The sequence below is a fragment of the Miscanthus floridulus genome, chromosome 6, assembly GCF_019320115.1.
Source record: "Miscanthus floridulus cultivar M001 chromosome 6, ASM1932011v1, whole genome shotgun sequence".
Classification (NCBI taxonomy): domain Eukaryota; kingdom Viridiplantae; phylum Streptophyta; class Magnoliopsida; order Poales; family Poaceae; genus Miscanthus; species Miscanthus floridulus.
The window spans coordinates 40,930,171-40,952,020 of record NC_089585.1 but is presented as its reverse complement, the minus strand read 5'-3'; positions in this window follow the sequence as shown (position 1 = coordinate 40,952,020).

Sequence of the window (21,850 nt, the reverse complement as noted above, 5' to 3'; positions counted from 1 at the left end):
TTGCAATGTTTCGAAATTATGTTTCATGTGCTATAAGTTCACGAAGGGAGGCATGATGCTTATGTTCATGAAATGCAGTGCAAATGTGGAAGGCAAACACCTGGGGTGTTACATATCCTTTACCTCGTATTGATACTTTGTTCAATCAACCAGCTGGTGCCAAAGTGTTATCCAAGATTGATCTCCGTTTAGGCTATCATCAAATCAAGATTAGACCACAAGATATACCAAAGACACCTTTTCCTACTAGGTATGGGATGTATGAATACCTAGTCATGTCTTTTGGTCTCACCAATGCTCCTGCATTATTCATGTATCTCATGAACTCAGTCTTTATACCGGAGTTGGACAAGTTTATAGTGGTATTCATTGATGATATCCTAATATATTCCAAGAACAAGGAAGAGCATGCCCAACACCTTCGGATAGTATTGGCTCGATTGAGGGAACACAAGTTGTATGCTAAATTTAGCAAGTGTGAATTTTGGTTAGATCGAGTGTAGTTTTTAGGGCATGTTCTGACACCAGAGGGTATATCTGTAGATCTCAGCAAGGTGCAATATGTGCTAAATTGGAATTCTCCTAAGTCAGTGCATCAAATTCATCAGTTCCTTGGTCTTGCTAGATATTATTGGTGCTTCATCCCAGACTTCTCCACGATAGCTCAGCCTATGACCAAGTTGCTCCAAAAAGAAGCCAAGTTTGTTTGGAGTCTAGCCTATGAAGAAGCCTTCCAAACTTTGAAGCAATTTCTGACCACTGCTCCTGTTCTGGCCCAACCAGATATTGATAGACCTTTTGATGTATATTGTGATGCCTCAAGGATAGGGTTGGGATGTGTGCTTATGTAGGAAGGCCGTGTGATAGCTTATGCTTCACGCCAACTGAAAAAGCACGAAGTGAATTACCCCACTCATGATTTAGAGCTGGCTGCTGTGGTCCATGCTCTAAAAATTTGGAGGCATTACTTGTTGGGCAACAAAGTGCTCATTTTTACAGATCACAAGAGCCTCAAATATATCTTCACTCAGTCTGAGCTAAATATGAGGCAAAGGAGATGGTTGGAATTAATCAAGGATTATAACTTGGAGGTACATTATCACCTCGGAAAGGCCAATGTAGTAGCTGATGCCTTGAGCCAAAAGTCATATTAGGTTGACAAAGCACCTTTGTCTCTTAACCATGTGGAGGTACTGGCTCACATTGCCTTGGTCTTAGAATTGCTGGAGCATATTATTATGGAGCAAAGGCAAGACCCTTTAGAATTTCCCCACATCAAGAAGTTAATTGCTGAAGGGCGTGGTCCTTAGTTTAGTATTGATGAGCAAGGTATAGTGAGGTACAAGGACATATGGGTGGTTCCATCAAATGAGGAGCTAAGAAGGAAGATTTTGAATGATGCTCATCATTCAAAGCTATCTATCCATCCTGGCAGCAACAAGATGTACCATGATTTGCGCCACTTATATTGGTGGTCCAACATGGAACAGGACATCACCAAGTACATCGTAGAGTGCAACACTTGTGGGAGAGTTAAGGCAGACCACATGCGTACCCTAGGATATTTGCAGCCCTTGCCCATTCCTGTTTGGAAATGGGAAGATATTTCCATGGATTTCAATGTGGGTTTATCCCGCACATCCAAGGGCTATGACTCTATTTGGGTCATTGTGGACCATCTCACTAAGTCTGCTCATTTCCTTCCGGTGGACACTAGATATACAGCCAAGAAGTATGCTTAGATATATTTTGATCAGATTGTGACCCTATATGGAACTCCCCTTACTATCATCTCTGATAGAGGGTCAATTTTTGTCTCTCATTTCTAGGAGCAACTTCAGCAATGTCTAGGTACTCGTCTCCTCAGAAGCTCAGCATATGATCCACAAATTGATGGCCAAACAGAAAGGGTGAATCAGGTACTTGAGGACATGTTGAGAGCTTGTGCCATTTCTTTTCCTGAGAAGTGGGATGAATGCCTAAAGTTAGTTGAGTTTTCTTACAACAGTAGCTATCAAGAGAGCATTCATATGGCACCCTTTGAAGCTCTATATGGGAAGAAATGTAGGACACCACTAAACTAGGTTGAAGTGGGAGACCATAGATATTTTGGGCCTAACTTAATCAAAGAAGCTTGGGAGCAAGCTAGCATTATTCAGAGTCATTTGAAGGCAGCTCAGAGCTGATAGAAAGCTTATGTAGACAAGCGAAGAAGGCCTTTTGATGTAGACAAGGCCCAATCTTCTGATAGGTACGATATTGTTGATTGGTGAAGACTCGACGCTCATGATCTAGGCTTCGAACCAAGACTGATTTGGACCTCCACAACCGTTACACCACTGCTCTGTTGGTTATCAACCACACGAACATGATTGACCTCGTCAAGAAGGCTTTCCTACAAGGGAATCGAGAACACAAGCAAGAACGGGATGAACGCAATCTGAAACTGCAAATAAATATGAGGCTTATGATAACAAGAAGGAGTTCAGGTCTTTATTCAAAAGGACTAATCACCATAGGTGAACAAGATCAAGAATCAGGGCCCTGGTTCACAGCAAGCGGCCTTGGTGGCACAGTTGCAGCAAAACAACATCTATTTCATGAGGAAATCAAGAACTAAATAAAACCTCAAACCCTAAGGAGAGTGATGGCTGCTAATTATAGAGCCCCAGATGTCACCCCCTGGACGCGCCCCTAATGGGCTCTAAGACGATACACGGCCCAACGCACCAAAAGACGGTGTCGTAGCACCCTGGTAGATTCTGGATGCTAACTTGTTTCGATGATTCCCATTGATTTCAAAGGGCTTTTGATGTGAGACCACTTGCATTGGCTTCCTTATCTAATTAGCTTTCCAACCATATGTGGATCGTCGAAAACAGAGCTCGAACGTGCCCGTGTGACTAGTTTTATGATAGACTAGTCCTAGAACCCAAGATGGGCTCGAACTTGATTTGGGCCTCCACCTTGGTGACTCAAACCGGATGAGCTTCAGGCCTCCTTCTCAGTTAGGACACCCTCGTTGATCTCCTCTTCCTCTATCTCCAAGCATGGTCATATGCATGGAGCTCATGTCCTTAGCACCTTTGCAATTTGCAATTGGGGATTATGTGTACCTCTAGGTGTCTCCTATAAGAGGGGTGCATCGGTTTGGTGTCCATGGCAAGCTAGCTCCTTGATACATGGGTCCTTACCAAATTTTGAAGCAGTGTAGCTCAGTTGCTTATCGTCTCCAACTTCTAGATATTTTATCGATGGTACACGATGTGTTCCAAGTATCTTAGTTGAAGAAATGTTTGTGGGTACCTAATGATGCTAGTGAAAATTGAAGGAATTCCCCTCTAGCCTAATTTGACTTATATTGAGCACCCTGTCAAAATTATGGATGAAAAGGAAAGAGTGACAAGGAACAATGTGGTGAAGTTCTACAGGGTGCAGTGGCAAAACCACTCAGAGGATAAAGCCACATGGGAACAAGAGAGCTATATCTTGAAGCATTACCCCCACCTTCTCTCTGGTTTAGATAGGTAGTTGTTTGCATTGAAATGTAATTCTTATCTCTTTTCCCACACTAGACACATGAAATCTTGGGTCGAGATTTTGTTTTAGGGGGGTAGATTTGTAACACCCTCGGTGTTACATTGTATAGTCTTTTGCTAAAACACTACATGAGTATCATATTTATGTGTAAATGTGTGTAATATAGGGTGTAAAGCAATGTACATAACTTGAAACGATCATCGAAAACGCGAAACGAAAGATACATTCAATGTCGCGTTATATCACTTAGGGTTTTAAATGAATTTTTATTGAACAAAAATACTATAGAATGCATATACGACACTTTAATAAAGTTTGCAGTATAAGCTTCGTAGGTGACGATGAAATACTTGGGTCACGAAAGGAATTCACTAGCTAGCGTAGCGAATAGCTTGGAAATCGAATCCAACGCGAATCCTATCAAGACTTAGTCAAGTTTCCTAAGTCGGAAAACAGTTTGACAAGGCCAAGTTTTGCAATTTTTGTAGGTGAATTGGATTAAGTAGTGGTAGGGTTTCATGGCTGGGTTTGATAGCCTAACATGTCTTTTTTGAGTACGGAATAGGTGGTTTAGCAATTGAAGCATTGAATTGGATTTTTGGGACGCTTTAAAAATCATGCATGGCACATTCTGGCCGATGTCAGCGAATTGATGTGGTCACCATGCCTTGGTTTGGCTTGGCGCCGCAGCACTGGCTTGCCCAAGTGCGTGCACCCGCATCGCCATTGCCGCACCCTGGCATGCGATGAACGTATGCACACGCCGCGCCCGATGGGCCTAGCTGCTCTGCCACCGCTGTCGCGTCTGCTGGCCGCTCTACCGCCTTGTGCTTGCCTATGCGGGACCATGCACACGTGGCCGCACTTGGCCTGCTGCGGCTAGCACATGGCCCTACCTGCACCGTCACCTTGCTGCACGTGGGGTTGCTCCCCTCGCTGCCGCTGCTGCACGCACCCACTGCGCCGTCACGTGGCCTGGCCACCATCTTCTTGCGAGTCAAAGCGCTATGGTCGCACGTCATTGTGCCAGCCTCGTACGCGCACATGGAGCCATCATCCATCGTGCTGTTGTCCTCTTCCATTTAGTGATTGCGCCATGCCATGCTCCTATCACAGTCGCCTTGAATGGCGTCGTGCCAGCCAACCGAGACATGCCAAGGCCATCCCATGTAGCCTAGCCCCATCCATGTAATTGCACACACCTAGAGCTTGAATTGGAGCCTAGCTTCATGCCAAGCCTACCACTACTGTAGCCGTATGGTGTCGGGCTTCAATTGAGGTTTCCCTACTGTCGACCACCTTAAGACCGAATGGCGTCATCCACCCAATTGGCCTCACACCATCCACCTCTGTCCAATTAACTGTGCACCCAACTAGCTCTAGTGGTTAGCTCGTGATTGGAGTTGACCCAATGAGCTTTCATCCTCTAGTGAGGTACTACAGAGCTTTTCGCTCACGGTGGTCCGCCATGGCCATCAGGGTGGGTGCTCGGCTAGGGCGTTGTCCCATGCCCCTTTGTCTCAATTGAGCGGTGCTTTTGTGTCATGTTGACTTGGTTGCCTCGCCTATGTAGCAGTTTCATTGATGGAGCAGCAGGTCATCGGGACGCCATTGCCGCGCTTGCCATGAACCAAAGCAACCCTGCTCTCGTGGCCAACCACCCTACTGAGCCATACGACTTCATCTAGGCCATCCTTCACGTCTCTGGTGAGGCACCTCCACCTAGGGTAGACGATGGAATTGGTTGAGGTCTAGGATCGTCGAGACGCGTTTGCTGCTGCCGGCGAACTGGGTTTGATGCTATTCTCGTGGCCAGCGCGTTTGGGTGTAGTAGCGATTCAAATAGGGTGTCTATCTTGTTGCCCGTAGTCTATAGATGGATAAAAGGGTAGCGGTAGAGGCGTTGGGCTAGGTGATTTCACCGGCACTAGTGTTGCCACGGCAAGACCCTGCCATGGCGCATGGCCATGTCTTCATGCTACACCATTTTTGGAGGTTGATACCTCAATCAGTTGTGCTTTGCACGTAGAGTACTATGGAGGTGATGGTTGATGCCAGGGAGGTCCATGCTCACTGGTGTTTGGCTGGAGATGTCATGGCCTTTATTAGTTCTGGTCAGGGACCTTGAAAAATAGGAATTAGATTAAGGAAAGGGTGCTAGATGCAAATCCATGACTCAGTTAAATGGTGTTTGAGTTAGCTTCACAAATAGGAAAGAGAATGGAGGCTCTTTAGCAAAAGAGCCAGCTCACGCGTGGGCTCCGCCATGGGCCGCATAGCGTGGGCCGCGTCCGCACGCCGCGCGCTACATGTGTGGGCCACGCCGGTGGCTCGCGTTTGCGTGCACTGCATGAGCATGGGCTGGGCTGCGATGGGCCGCACCGGGCTGTTTTAGTTTTTTTCTTTTCTAATGAATTAGTTCATGCTTTTCTAAATTAGTTGTGAACTGATCTTTGATAATTAGTATAAAATTATGTAAGTATCCAAAAATCATTGAAGTAAATTTTATTAGTCTCCTAAATTCACTCTCTAGCTGTTAGTGTATTTAGGTCGTGCAGTTGTGTGGTATCCTTAAGGTTACTTTATTTATTGTAATATGCTTGTCGTTATTAGGGTTATTTAGAGAAAGAATTTCCGTGATGAAATGGTAGAAGTGCTAGCTTTGAAAACTTTACAGCAGACTTGTAACATTATTAGGCACTCATTGTAATTTTTGTAGCCCTAGAGTAGGTTGTTAAATAGAGTAGCTAGTATTCCTTGTTTTATCGTATATAGAGTAAATCGATGTTAAGAATAAGAATGTCTGTAGTTGCTAAGTTAATGTATGAAATGTCTCATACCTGTTTAGTGAAAATGATAAGTAACATAGTGTCTTAGTCGGTAGAGCTAGTTTAGTAGCTTGACAAATGTATTTTTATTTTAAGAGTTGTTGTTGCCGTATTACTAAGTGTTCCATCGTCATTTCATGCATGTAGATCATGAGTTGGTAGAGTTCATGCCTATGGACGAACAGGACTATGAGGAGATTATTGAGGAGTATGGGGAGGAGGTTCTTATATAGTAGGGAGCCCTAGAGCCGTTCGTTGCTGACTTTGTTGACGCACCACCTCCCTAAGGCAAGCCCCGGTGCATAACCCATATTTTTGAATGATCACTGAATATATATATGATGTGCATTTACGTATAGGCATTTTGTGGAAACTACATGCATAAATATATCTACCTATGAGTCCTACTAGTATAGGTCGAGTAGCTACTATGCTCAAGATGTCGGTAGCATGAGTAACCTATCGTTACTCATAATAGGTGATTATTATCACTCATGATAAAATGGTGGAAAGGAAAATGGAGACCGAACAGGGATATGATTTGGGTATTGGTGGGTGTAAGAGGTTGTGTCCTATGGCCAATGGGGCATAGCTTAGTTACACTTTTTCCCTATCTATGTCGGTTAAGGACCAGCCATTGTATTAGACTGATAGGCAAGTCACAAACTTATTATCCCGAGCACATACTTGGGTATGGGCGTAGGGAAGACTTGTTGCTCTCTTGTTATGGGTTCCAGCTCTTTCCGGACTGATTGATTAGAGGTAGGGATGGTGGAGGTCTAAGCACCACACTGAGTCCAGGGACTTAGGAGCAGGGGCTTGGAGTCTAAGTTTGGACGGGGACCTAGACCCTGTGATAGGAGAGTGATGGGTTGGTCCTGCTTATGCCTAGGGGTACAAGTAGGGCGTGTGTTTTCGGGGTACCCAGCTGGGCACATTTTTTCATGAATCACCAGGGCAATCCAGTACGGCTTGTCTAAACTCTAGCACCGTAGTAAGAACTAAAAGATAAAAGGTTAAGAAATGGATTTGTTGCTCAACTCTTGCTTGAAAGTAGACAGGTGCTTGCATAGAATGGCTAGATAATGAATTAATCATGACTAATAATAATAACATAAATAAGGATTCACTATTAGTATTGCTTTTTGTAAAAAGAAAACCAGCAAACCATAAAGCTTATCATATTTCTTGGAGTCGGGAAATTATTTCCACTAGTTAGATAAGTCTTGCGAGTATATTGTGTACTCAGGGTTTATTTACCCCTATTGTAGGTATTACTTGAGGAGTAGCCGTTGTGTGAAGGATTCTTCTAGTGGGCATAGACGGATCCTTGCTTATTATCGATAGATGTTATTTGAGTTTTATTTTTATTTTGCTATTTAATATTCTGCACTCTAAATTTGGTACTATAATAATATATTTTTCTAAGAACTCTAGATGTATGAAATGGACTAAGTATTATAACTCGTTCTCATTATTGGATCCTTGGGGAAAAATGTAGGATTATTCGGGCTCTCTCTTGGGATGTGTTCGACGGAACCCGCCCGATGTAGCACGCTCTCGGGGTGCTTAGTGTTAGTGGAAAACGAGCACCTCTGTAAGTGCGTTATTATGGGTGGTTCTGCCATAGGACCAACCCACCACTCTCCTAGTCATGGGGTCCTAGGTCCCCGTCCAAACTTAGACTCCAAGCCCTCGCTCCTAAGTCTCGGACTTAGTGCAGTGGTTAGATTTCCACCATCCCCGCCTTCAATCAGTTGGTCTGGAAAGAGCCAGAACCTACGACAAGAGAGCAACAAGCCTTCCCTGCGCCCATACACAAGTATGTGTTTGGGATAATAAGTCTGTGACTTACCTAGAACCCAATGCAATGGTCAATCCTTAACTGACACAGATAGGGAAATAGTGTAACCAAGCTATGCCTCGTTGGCCACAAGACACAACCTCTTACACCTACCAATACCCAAACCATATCCCTACTCGGTCTCCATTTTCCTTTCACCATTTTCATCATGAGTGATAATAATAATCACCTATTGTGAGTAACAATAGGTTACTCATGCTACCAAAACCCTATTTATCAACCTATTCTAAGACTACAAAAATTACAGTGAGCACATAATAATACAATGGACCTACTGTAAAAATTTCATGGTCAAAGCTATTACCAATTTGCCACAAAAATTTCTACAATTATTAATCTAAATAATGCTAAGCTTTCCTAAATGAATTAATGAATCTATCATTATCATAGATAACTATAAACTAACTACACCAATAGATAGATCACATTTTTGTGAACCTAACAAATTTTGTTTCACTATTTTTAGATATCTACAGAATTTATTATAATTTTTCAAAGATTAGCTCAAAACTAAATTGGAAAAGCATTTACTAATTCTCTAGAAAAAGGAAAATTGAATTCAACCTGCGTGGCCCACGAGCGAGCGATGCAGCCCACGCACGTGTGACCCGCCGACGCGGCCCATGCGGGGCATGGCCCAACCGCATGGCAATGGCCCATGACAGGGAGGCCCACGCGCGTCGGTCACTTTTGCGAAAACGCCCTAGAGCTACCGATGATTCACCTCGAGGTCTACAGCACTATTCCTATAGTCTGCGATTATATAGACATGCCCCTTCCCTTTTGTTTCTTTACCATGGGTGGGTCCTCCGGCCACCCCCCGCGTGCTTCGACGCGGCAGCAATAGCACTAGACCGCCACGCATGACCATCCTAGCCCCTCCCCGCCCCCTCTAGGGGGTCGATGCTCACCTAGATGCAGATGTGAAGCGATGGGCAGTGAAGAGATGAACTGGGGACACATCTAGGAGCTCCCTCCATGGCGATGGCCAACCTACAACGGTGGCAACCCTGTTCAGTCGAGCTCCACCACCTAGAGAGGAAAAATGGATAGCAGAGGAGCATTAGGGTCTCCCCGAGATCCTACACGAAGTGGTGGTGTGGTCGGAGACTGCACCAGTCGAGCCAACCACATGCACGTGGCAAGGGCGATGGTGGGCCATAGAGGCACGGCTGCATCAGCGTCACGAGGGAAGCAGTGAGGGCAAGGCTTAGGTGTGCATGTCGAGGAGGACTACGAGGTAGGGCTAGGGGTGCAACCAATTTGGCTCAGGATGATAGGATGGGTAATGCCCACGACAATGGTGGGCTTAGCCTTTAATGGTGTGATGGTGGATGCTCGGCTCCAAATTGGAGCTTGCCATGACATGATTGGACATGATGTGGGGTCGGTCGGCTAGCAGGCTCGAAGGTGGAGTCAGGAGCGCACTGAATTGAAGAGACATGACCCATCCATGCTGGATTGATGGTGCGGCCTGGCTAGCATGGGCAACAGAGGAGGGTAGGGGAAAAGGGGATGGGTCCAGCTACTTGCCCAAGCTTTGGTGGGACACGATGACCGCACATGTGCAATCACTATGAGCCACCACAGCTAGGAGAGGAGCGCGCACGCTTGCTGGCGGAGACAGCGCGGTAGGGCGGCTGCGGCGCCATCAATGGTGAACGACACGCGAGTGTCCTCGGCAAGCCCATGTGCGGGAAGTTAGGACAGCCAACAACGTAGAGGCATAGGGGGACGCAACGGCAGCGTGCTATGGTGCGGCAGTGATAGCGCAGTGCAGCGAGCCAGCATGCAGCGGCATAGGAGGATGTGGCACAACGCAAGGCAGCGATAGTGACACGGCGAGGTAGGTGGCCAGGCAGCAGCAGACTGCCAGGGCATCAGCCCCACCAAGCATGGCATGCACATGTGTATGTGTGTGCATGCATGTAGATAGTCGATGCCGTGACGCTAAGTGCCCGAGGCACGGTGACCGCGCCCACGCAATGAAGCCAGTCGAGAGCATGATGCGCATGATTTTTAAAGCGTTTGAAAAATCAAACACGTTGATCTAATCGCCAAACCACCTATGCAATTCTTAATAGGGCATATTAGGCTACTAAAACAAGCCCTAAAACCACACCACTCCTTAACCCAATTACTTTACAAAAAATGCCAAACATAGCTTGGTCAAACCATTTTTTTAGACTTATGAAATCGACTAAGTCTTGATCGGATTCGCGTCAAATTTGATTTCCAAGCTATAGGATGTCTCTTCTTATACCATCAGATCTAGTCTTACCTATTGCTGCTCATGCTAAAGCCTCTCCTAATATTGCCTCTATTCCTGTGGTCTGTGAGTTCCCGGATGTCTTTCCTAAAGATCTACCTGGGTTGTCACCGGAGAGAGATGTGGAATTCTCCATTGAGTTAGAGCCTGGCACTGCTCCTATCTCCTGATGTCTGTACCGCATGGCCCCGAAGAAATTGGCTGAAATGAAGAAACAATTAGAAGAGCTATTGGAAAAGGAATTCATCCGTCATAGCTCTTCACCATAGGGTTGTCTAGCCATTTTTGTGAAGAAGAAGGATGGCACTCTTTGGATGTGTGTGGATTACCGCCCTCTCAATGTGGTAACCATTAAGAACAAGTATCCTGTCATAGAACCGACCAATTTATAAGAGCACAAGTACAAAAACAATCGCCGAAACAATCAAATTCTCGAACTTGAGCCCATATAAACTCGGTAGTCAACCGAAATCTCGAAGGATTTCAAACCAACTTGCATACAACCAAGATCACAGTAATTCAACATAACATATCGTACGTTACAACATTTCTCAGATGTTCGCAAATAGATTACATCATCATAGAGTCATTGTTATTACAAAACAAGTCTTGTAAAACATGCGGAAGCAAATAGTTTAACTCACACATCGAGTTCAAATACACATACTGGTTTGCTGATCACTGCCCGCAAAAGTATTCAGATAAGAGAAAGGAGATCATGCCCATGATCTAGTCTTCATCACCCACCGGGTGGAGACAATACTTGCAGAATCCCTGATATAGAAGGTCATCTGCAACAAGAGGGAATAAACCCTGAGTACAGGAATGTACTCAGCTAGACTTACCCATCGAAACCCAAACAAATGACACCAAGGATTATGCATAGCTTAATGTAGTGGAGCTGGCTGACACTTTCTTTTTGCAGAAAAGCATAAGTAATAATGATCAACTCTTAACCTGAACTAGCAGTGACTTTTTAGCCATTAACCTATCATCTATATTAGCACCTGTACTAAGCAATCATTTTATTAGGGTGCAAACATTAATAACCATATCGGTATTCATTGTGGCAACCTTATCATCATCCATTTAACCATATCGTTAAATTAATTGAATATACGTTGCCGCTGCTCAGTCAAGTTCTCACTATCCAGGAGAGATGGCGATTCGAATCGATTCCTATCCAGCTAGAGGGGTATTCCTAAACACAAACCCTGCTTCCCCCGTCAGGGTTGCAAACAAGTCACCTTTGGTATGATTCAGGAGTCGCGAGTTCGAACAGATCGACATTCTCAGAGAACCACTCTGCCAAGGTTGTTCGGGACTCTAACCCGCCTTAGACTTATGCCAATGGCTCTCCGCACATCCTTACTACCTCCAGAGTGTCGCCACTGCTCGTGTCCCCGGCCTGAGTCGAGCTACTAGGCTTCGCGGTCGGAATGACTTATCCGGCCAGCTAAGTGTTAGGCTGCGTTCAACATGACATGAGGACGTACAGCGTATCGGTCCTTAAACGACACAGACGGAGTCACTATGTTCAAACCTATACAAGACCCCGTCCGGTCTTAATTCATTATTCACATAGTTCTTTTCCATGATAGCAAATATAGCCAACCGTGATCCACCTCATCCTAAAGCTCGCAGGTGACAAGAAATCACCTGACTTCTACCACACTAAGCATGGCTAAGCATTTAACCTGTTCCTGAACTTAAATAGGATTCCAGTGCGATATCTGGACAAGGAAGGATATATAATGCAGCAATTGGTTCCAACCAATTCCTATACTTAATGCATCATCAATAATAAAAGATACACAATGTATTTGTAAAAAAACATGGGAGGCTTAATATGCTCCAGGGCTTGCCTTTCAGGAACGAGGAAGGCTGGTGGTCAGGGCACTCGGGCAATTCCTCTGTGGCGACTGCTTCGTCGGCTTCCTGCACCTCAGGTTCCTCCTCCTGGTTGGTTCCCTCGAACTCCAGCAACGTCACTCCCTTCGGCACACCTATTGCATGAATGCACAAGATAAATATCATGGATGCACATGAACGAATGTCGGGGATGCTTGGGGAATGCACATGTGCGCTGTAGTTTGCATATTCCAACTTAAGCCCTATTCAAATCACTTTCACTTACCATGTTTATACAACCTAAGGTATAATTACTCATCTTCCGTTAATGACCTAGCACCTGCACCTAAGCATATTCTCAAGTTAGGCTAACCCCTAAACAATCAATGAGAACATTGCACAAGCATACACTCAAGCATTTGTATTCCAACCAAATGGAGACTGTAGCGGTACAGTAAACTAGCCATAACTGGAGATTTATAAATCCAAATGATATGCAACAAGACAATCTGGAAAGCTTATAAAATTGTCTACAATACATTTTCAGACCTCAGAGCATGATTCAAACCTTTACCAGGTCAAACTCATAAATCAACAGAACTCTGTCCTCACAAGGCAGAGAATAAGCAAAGACTGGAACCTAACTTTAAACAGCTGTAGTTTCTAAGCTACTGGGCCAAATGCCCTCAAATTTTGACAGGAGCTAGATACATAGATTATCTACAACTCTTGTATTCATTACAATCACAGAAAACCAAAATATCATGGGGAGCTTTCTAAAGTCCCCAGATCTGTCCAGAGGGACATAATGCAAGCGAAATACTTAGTAACTCATGAGGTAAACATATAATTAGACGACACTAAATCTACTCACATGTCACACATATCACAAGAACACCAGAAAGTAGGGTGTTCATTCCCAAAACATTTCCTCTAATACCTTTCTTAATTTATTTAATTAATTAGAGGAAATAGTAAACATATATGAAAGCTACACCATTAAATCTACAAAAATTACAGTAGACCCTACATGCCCTAAGTAGACTACCATAAAAATTACACACCATTTTAGTAAGTACAACATCCTACACAAAAATGGTAAGGCAGAATGACTTAAAATGGCATAATTAGGAAACCTTAGTGAAAAGTGTCAAGCAACAGATTTCATATTTTTCCTAGCATCTATAAGGTACCAAGATACTACCTACCAAGTTTCATGGCCATAGGATTCATAGATAATTTACAAAAATTTACGCAAGTATCTACCAAAGATAAAAGGAAATTCTATAACTCAAACACTACACATGCAATGTCTCTCAAATTTTAACCAGAGCTTCTACTAAGCAATACTAGCTTACCCACAAAATTTTCACAATTTTTGGATCAAGGAAACTCAAGATATGATTTAAACAAGTTTGCATGCATTCAAAAACACTTTTCAAGTTCCTATTTAATTCATCCAAAATTTCTACATAAAGTGCTCAAGACATATTTTTCTTAAATACTAGACCTAACTGTGAGTCTAACAAAATTGGAAGTACTCAATTTGGATCTACCAATTGGGAGTTACAAAAATCACAAATCAGCATTCAAAACTGCATTTTTGAACTAGCCCTAAGACAGCACAGCCACTGACGTGTGGGTCCCGGTGTCAGCCGACCCACCCGTCAGTGAGACGGAAACAGAGGAGGCGCATGCGACGGCGCGGCACATGGCGAGGCTCGCCGACGGCGGCTCCTCCGGCGAATTCAACGGCACCGGCGTGCTCCCCAAGTTCCCCCATGTGGATTGACCCCCTAAGCCTAGACCCTAGCAGCCCCAAAGCACGCCGGCCATGGCGCATGGCGGCCCTGCCATGGCGCACGGCGGTGCGTGGCCTCGTTCCGGCATGACCGGATCGGCTTGGTCGGTAAGGTCTTCATAGGAGCTGGTACAAGCGATGGGGAAGACGAGACGAGGGCTAGGGATGGAGGAATGGTGCGGTGGTGCACTGGCCACGGTGAGTGCCATCTCTGGCGATGCTCAGCCATGGCGGCGGTGGTGGAAACGGTCACAGCGACCTTACCTAAGCTTGAGTGGATCGGCTAAATGGTGGAGGATGGAGAGGCGAACACGGCGGAGCTCCAAACAAGCTGGCCGACACATTTTTGTGGTGGTGCGAGAGCTAGGCGATGGCGAAGCAGGAGCAGCAATGGCAGAGCGGCTGCTTGCTTGGTGCAGCGCGTGGTGGAGGCGAAGAAATGTGAACTGGAGCAGGTGAGTGTGTCGGGTAGGCGCGCGGGGTGCTCAAGATGCGGCTAACCGTGCCAGGGCGTCCATGGCGCATGGCCAGCGTGCTCAGGCGAGCGGCAACGTGCGGCACACATGCGTCATTGCCTTTCTAAACTAGTCGGCCATGTTCACTGAAGGTTTTCTGAAAACGCGATTCAGAGTTCATCCAGTCCCACTGACAGCGAAACTTGTCGCCAATAGATCTCTTAATCCGTGGCGATCTAGGTTAAGTTGTAATTAACAAAGTTGGAGACCTATGTGAGTACTACAAGTTTGCTAATTGGAGCTCGAGCTAATTTGCCATAGATTTCAATCTACATGGCTCCAAAGTCGTCTTCATGAAACTGAAAAGCAGTTCCAACACTTAGACAATTTTTCAATGTTGAATCCACCATCAAGCTGACTTGTGGGTCCATTTTGAACATGTTGTGCACTTTTTCATGACTTGGCTTCTAAACAAAGTTTGTTCCTTATTAAATTTTCTACAACTTTGCTTTAGGTTGCTCAGCCATGCAAACATCCTAAGCTACACTTTTTAAATAGTCAAACATAGGAGCTCTAGGGGTCCAAATTGGTCAACCATGACTTGAAAACCTAATTAGGCAAAATGATCAACATGAACAATGTTCCAAATGACATTTTAGGTGTAACTAAGTTACTTACAAGCATTTTTAGCCACACCATGCATTGGTCACACAAGAGTCAAGCAAGATATATACTAAAACAATGAAAAACACAAGAAATGTTGAAATGTTTCATAGTCATGTTTCACATGTTTCATGATCTTGTTGCATAGTATTAACTAATCTTGTTTCACTAAGTGAGTGGCACATGTTGCACTTAAGTGTTGCACACTTTACATTTCATAAAAGAACAACACACATGAAATATTCAACATGTTGCAATGTTTCGAAATTATGTTTCATGTGCTATAAGTTCACGAAGGGAGGCATGATGCTTATGTTCATGAAATGCAGTGCAAATGTGGAAGGCAAACACCTGGGGTGTTACATATCCTTTACCTCGTATTGATACTTTGTTCAATCAACCAGCTGGTGCCAAAGTGTTATCCAAGATTGATCTCCGTTTAGGCTATCATCAAATCAAGATTAGACCACAAGATATACCAAAGACACCTTTTCCTACTAGGTATGGGATGTATGAATACCTAGTCATGTCTTTTGGTCTCACCAATGCTCCTGCATTATTCATGTATCTCATGAACTCAGTCTTTATACCGGAGTTGGACAAGTTTATAGTGGTATTCATTGATGATATCCTAATATATTCCAAGAACAAGGAAGAGCATGCCCAACACCTTCGGATAGTATTGGCTCGATTGAGGGAACACAAGTTGTATGCTAAATTTAGCAAGTGTGAATTTTGGTTAGATCGAGTGTAGTTTTTAGGGCATGTTCTGACACCAGAGGGTATATCTGTAGATCTCAGCAAGGTGCAATATGTGCTAAATTGGAATTCTCCTAAGTCAGTGCATCAAATTCATCAGTTCCTTGGTCTTGCTAGATATTATTGGTGCTTCATCCCAGACTTCTCCACGATAGCTCAGCCTATGACCAAGTTGCTCCAAAAAGAAGCCAAGTTTGTTTGGAGTCTAGCCTATGAAGAAGCCTTCCAAACTTTGAAGCAATTTCTGACCACTGCTCCTGTTCTGGCCCAACCAGATATTGATAGACCTTTTGATGTATATTGTGATGCCTCAAGGATAGGGTTGGGATGTGTGCTTATGTAGGAAGGCCGTGTGATAGCTTATGCTTCACGCCAACTGAAAAAGCACGAAGTGAATTACCCCACTCATGATTTAGAGCTGGCTGCTGTGGTCCATGCTCTAAAAATTTGGAGGCATTACTTGTTGGGCAACAAAGTGCTCATTTTTACAGATCACAAGAGCCTCAAATATATCTTCACTCAGTCTGAGCTAAATATGAGGCAAAGGAGATGGTTGGAATTAATCAAGGATTATAACTTGGAGGTACATTATCACCTCGGAAAGGCCAATGTAGTAGCTGATGCCTTGAGCCAAAAGTCATATTAGGTTGACAAAGCACCTTTGTCTCTTAACCATGTGGAGGTACTGGCTCACATTGCCTTGGTCTTAGAATTGCTGGAGCATATTATTATGGAGCAAAGGCAAGACCCTTTAGAATTTCCCCACATCAAGAAGTTAATTGCTGAAGGGCGTGGTCCTTAGTTTAGTATTGATGAGCAAGGTATAGTGAGGTACAAGGACATATGGGTGGTTCCATCAAATGAGGAGCTAAGAAGGAAGATTTTGAATGATGCTCATCATTCAAAGCTATCTATCCATCCTGGCAGCAACAAGATGTACCATGATTTGCGCCACTTATATTGGTGGTCCAACATGGAACAGGACATCACCAAGTACATCGTAGAGTGCAACACTTGTGGGAGAGTTAAGGCAGACCACATGCGTACCCTAGGATATTTGCAGCCCTTGCCCATTCCTGTTTGGAAATGGGAAGATATTTCCATGGATTTCAATGTGGGTTTATCCCGCACATCCAAGGGCTATGACTCTATTTGGGTCATTGTGGACCATCTCACTAAGTCTGCTCATTTCCTTCCGGTGGACACTAGATATACAGCCAAGAAGTATGCTTAGATATATTTTGATCAGATTGTGACCCTATATGGAACTCCCCTTACTATCATCTCTGATAGAGGGTCAATTTTTGTCTCTCATTTCTAGGAGCAACTTCAGCAATGTCTAGGTACTCGTCTCCTCAGAAGCTCAGCATATGATCCACAAATTGATGGCCAAACAGAAAGGGTGAATCAGGTACTTGAGGACATGTTGAGAGCTTGTGCCATTTCTTTTCCTGAGAAGTGGGATGAATGCCTAAAGTTAGTTGAGTTTTCTTACAACAGTAGCTATCAAGAGAGCATTCATATGGCACCCTTTGAAGCTCTATATGGGAAGAAATGTAGGACACCACTAAACTAGGTTGAAGTGGGAGACCATAGATATTTTGGGCCTAACTTAATCAAAGAAGCTTGGGAGCAAGCTAGCATTATTCAGAGTCATTTGAAGGCAGCTCAGAGCTGATAGAAAGCTTATGTAGACAAGCGAAGAAGGCCTTTTGATGTAGACAAGGCCCAATCTTCTGATAGGTACGATATTGTTGATTGGTGAAGACTCGACGCTCATGATCTAGGCTTCGAACCAAGACTGATTTGGACCTCCACAACCGTTACACCACTGCTCTGTTGGTTATCAACCACACGAACATGATTGACCTCGTCAAGAAGGCTTTCCTACAAGGGAATCGAGAACACAAGCAAGAACGGGATGAACGCAATCTGAAACTGCAAATAAATATGAGGCTTATGATAACAAGAAGGAGTTCAGGTCTTTATTCAAAAGGACTAATCACCATAGGTGAACAAGATCAAGAATCAGGGCCCTGGTTCACAGCAAGCGGCCTTGGTGGCACAGTTGCAGCAAAACAACATCTATTTCATGAGGAAATCAAGAACTAAATAAAACCTCAAACCCTAAGGAGAGTGATGGCTGCTAATTATAGAGCCCCAGATGTCACCCCCTGGACGCGCCCCTAATGGGCTCTAAGACGATACACGGCCCAACGCACCAAAAGACGGTGTCGTAGCACCCTGGTAGATTCTGGATGCTAACTTGTTTCGATGATTCCCATTGATTTCAAAGGGCTTTTGATGTGAGACCACTTGCATTGGCTTCCTTATCTAATTAGCTTTCCAACCATATGTGGATCGTCGAAAACAGAGCTCGAACGTGCCCGTGTGACTAGTTTTATGATAGACTAGTCCTAGAACCCAAGATGGGCTCGAACTTGATTTGGGCCTCCACCTTGGTGACTCAAACCGGATGAGCTTCAGGCCTCCTTCTCAGTTAGGACACCCTCGTTGATCTCCTCTTCCTCTATCTCCAAGCATGGTCATATGCATGGAGCTCATGTCCTTAGCACCTTTGCAATTTGCAATTGGGGATTATGTGTACCTCTAGGTGTCTCCTATAAGAGGGGTGCATCGGTTTGGTGTCCATGGCAAGCTAGCTCCTTGATACATGGGTCCTTACCAAATTTTGAAGCAGTGTAGCTCAGTTGCTTATCGTCTCCAACTTCTAGATATTTTATCGATGGTACACGATGTGTTCCAAGTATCTTAGTTGAAGAAATGTTTGTGGGTACCTAATGATGCTGTGAAAATTGAAGGAATTCCCCTCTAGCCTAATTTGACTTATATTGAGCACCCTGTCAAAATTATGGATGAAAAGGAAAGAGTGACAAGGAACAATGTGGTGAAGTTCTACAGGGTGCAGTGGCAAAACCACTCAGAGGATAAAGCCACATGGGAACAAGAGAGCTATATCTTGAAGCATTACCCCCACCTTCTCTCTGGTTTAGATAGGTAGTTGTTTGCATTGAAATGTAATTCTTATCTCTTTTCCCACACTAGACACATGAAATCTTGGGTCGAGATTTTGTTTTAGGGGGGTAGATTTGTAACACCCTCGGTGTTACATTGTATAGTCTTTTGCTAAAACACTACATGAGTATCATATTTATGTGTAAATGTGTGTAATATAGGGTGTAAAGCAATGTACATAACTTGAAACGATCATCGAAAACGCGAAACGAAAGATACATTCAATGTCGCGTTATATCACTTAGGGTTTTAAATGAATTTTTATTGAACAAAAATACTATAGAATGCATATACGACACTTTAATAAAGTTTGCAGTATAAGCTTCGTAGGTGACGATGAAATACTTGGGTCACGAAAGGAATTCACTAGCTAGCGTAGCGAATAGCTTGGAAATCGAATCCAACGCGAATCCTATCAAGACTTAGTCAAGTTTCCTAAGTCGGAAAACAGTTTGACAAGGCCAAGTTTTGCAATTTTTGTAGGTGAATTGGATTAAGTAGTGGTAGGGTTTCATGGCTGGGTTTGATAGCCTAACATGTCTTTTTTGAGTACGGAATAGGTGGTTTAGCAATTGAAGCATTGAATTGGATTTTTGGGACGCTTTAAAAATCATGCATGGCACATTCTGGCCGATGTCAGCGAATTGATGTGGTCACCATGCCTTGGTTTGGCTTGGCGCCGCAGCACTGGCTTGCCCAAGTGCGTGCACCCGCATCGCCATTGCCGCACCCTGGCATGCGATGAACGTATGCACACGCCGCGCCCGATGGGCCTAGCTGCTCTGCCACCGCTGTCGCGTCTGCTGGCCGCTCTACCGCCTTGTGCTTGCCTATGCGGGACCATGCACACGTGGCCGCACTTGGCCTGCTGCGGCTAGCACATGGCCCTACCTGCACCGTCACCTTGCTGCACGTGGGGTTGCTCCCCTCGCTGCCGCTGCTGCACGCACCCACTGCGCCGTCACGTGGCCTGGCCACCATCTTCTTGCGAGTCAAAGCGCTATGGTCGCACGTCATTGTGCCAGCCTCGTACGCGCACATGGAGCCATCATCCATCGTGCTGTTGTCCTCTTCCATTTAGTGATTGCGCCATGCCATGCTCCTATCACAGTCGCCTTGAATGGCGTCGTGCCAGCCAACCGAGACATGCCAAGGCCATCCCATGTAGCCTAGCCCCATCCATGTAATTGCACACACCTAGAGCTTGAATTGGAGCCTAGCTTCATGCCAAGCCTACCACTACTGTAGCCGTATGGTGTCGGGCTTCAATTGAGGTTTCCCTACTGTCGACCACCTTAAGACCGAATGGCGTCATCCACCCAATTGGCCTCACACCATCCACCTCTGTCCAATTAACTGTGCACCCAACTAGCTCTAGTGGTTAGCTCGTGATTGGAGTTGACCCAATGAGCTTTCATCCTCTAGTGAGGTACTACAGAGCTTTTCGCTCACGGTGGTCCGCCATGGCCATCAGGGTGGGTGCTCGGCTAGGGCGTTGTCCCATGCCCCTTTGTCTCAATTGAGCGGTGCTTTTGTGTCATGTTGACTTGGTTGCCTCGCCTATGTAGCAGTTTCATTGATGGAGCAGCAGGTCATCGGGACGCCATTGCCGCGCTTGCCATGAACCAAAGCAACCCTGCTCTCGTGGCCAACCACCCTACTGAGCCATACGACTTCATCTAGGCCATCCTTCACGTCTCTGGTGAGGCACCTCCACCTAGGGTAGACGATGGAATTGGTTGAGGTCTAGGATCGTCGAGACGCGTTTGCTGCTGCCGGCGAACTGGGTTTGATGCTATTCTCGTGGCCAGCGCGTTTGGGTGTAGTAGCGATTCAAATAGGGTGTCTATCTTGTTGCCCGTAGTCTATAGATGGATAAAAGGGTAGCGGTAGAGGCGTTGGGCTAGGTGATTTCACCGGCACTAGTGTTGCCACGGCAAGACCCTGCCATGGCGCATGGCCATGTCTTCATGCTACACCATTTTTGGAGGTTGATACCTCAATCAGTTGTGCTTTGCACGTAGAGTACTATGGAGGTGATGGTTGATGCCAGGGAGGTCCATGCTCACTGGTGTTTGGCTGGAGATGTCATGGCCTTTATTAGTTCTGGTCAGGGACCTTGAAAAATAGGAATTAGATTAAGGAAAGGGTGCTAGATGCAAATCCATGACTCAGTTAAATGGTGTTTGAGTTAGCTTCACAAATAGGAAAGAGAATGGAGGCTCTTTAGCAAAAGAGCCAGCTCACGCGTGGGCTCCGCCATGGGCCGCATAGCGTGGGCCGCGTCCGCACGCCGCGCGCTACATGTGTGGGCCACGCCGGTGGCTCGCGTTTGCGTGCACTGCATGAGCATGGGCTGGGCTGCGATGGGCCGCACCGGGCTGTTTTAGTTTTTTTCTTTTCTAATGAATTAGTTCATGCTTTTCTAAATTAGTTGTGAACTGATCTTTGATAATTAGTATAAAATTATGTAAGTATCCAAAAATCTTGAAGTAAATTTTATTAGTCTCCTAAATTCACTCTCTAGCTGTTAGTGTATTTAGGTCGTGCAGTTGTGTGGTATCCTTAAGGTTACTTTATTTATTGTAATATGCTTGTTGTTATTAGGGTTATTTAGAGAAAGAATTTCCGTGATGAAATGGTAGAAGTGCTAGCTTTGAAAACTTTACAGCAGACTTGTAACATTATTAGGCACTCATTGTAATTTTTGTAGCCCTAGAGTAGGTTGTTAAATAGAGTAGCTAGTATTCCTTGTTTTATCGTATATAGAGTAAATCAATGTTA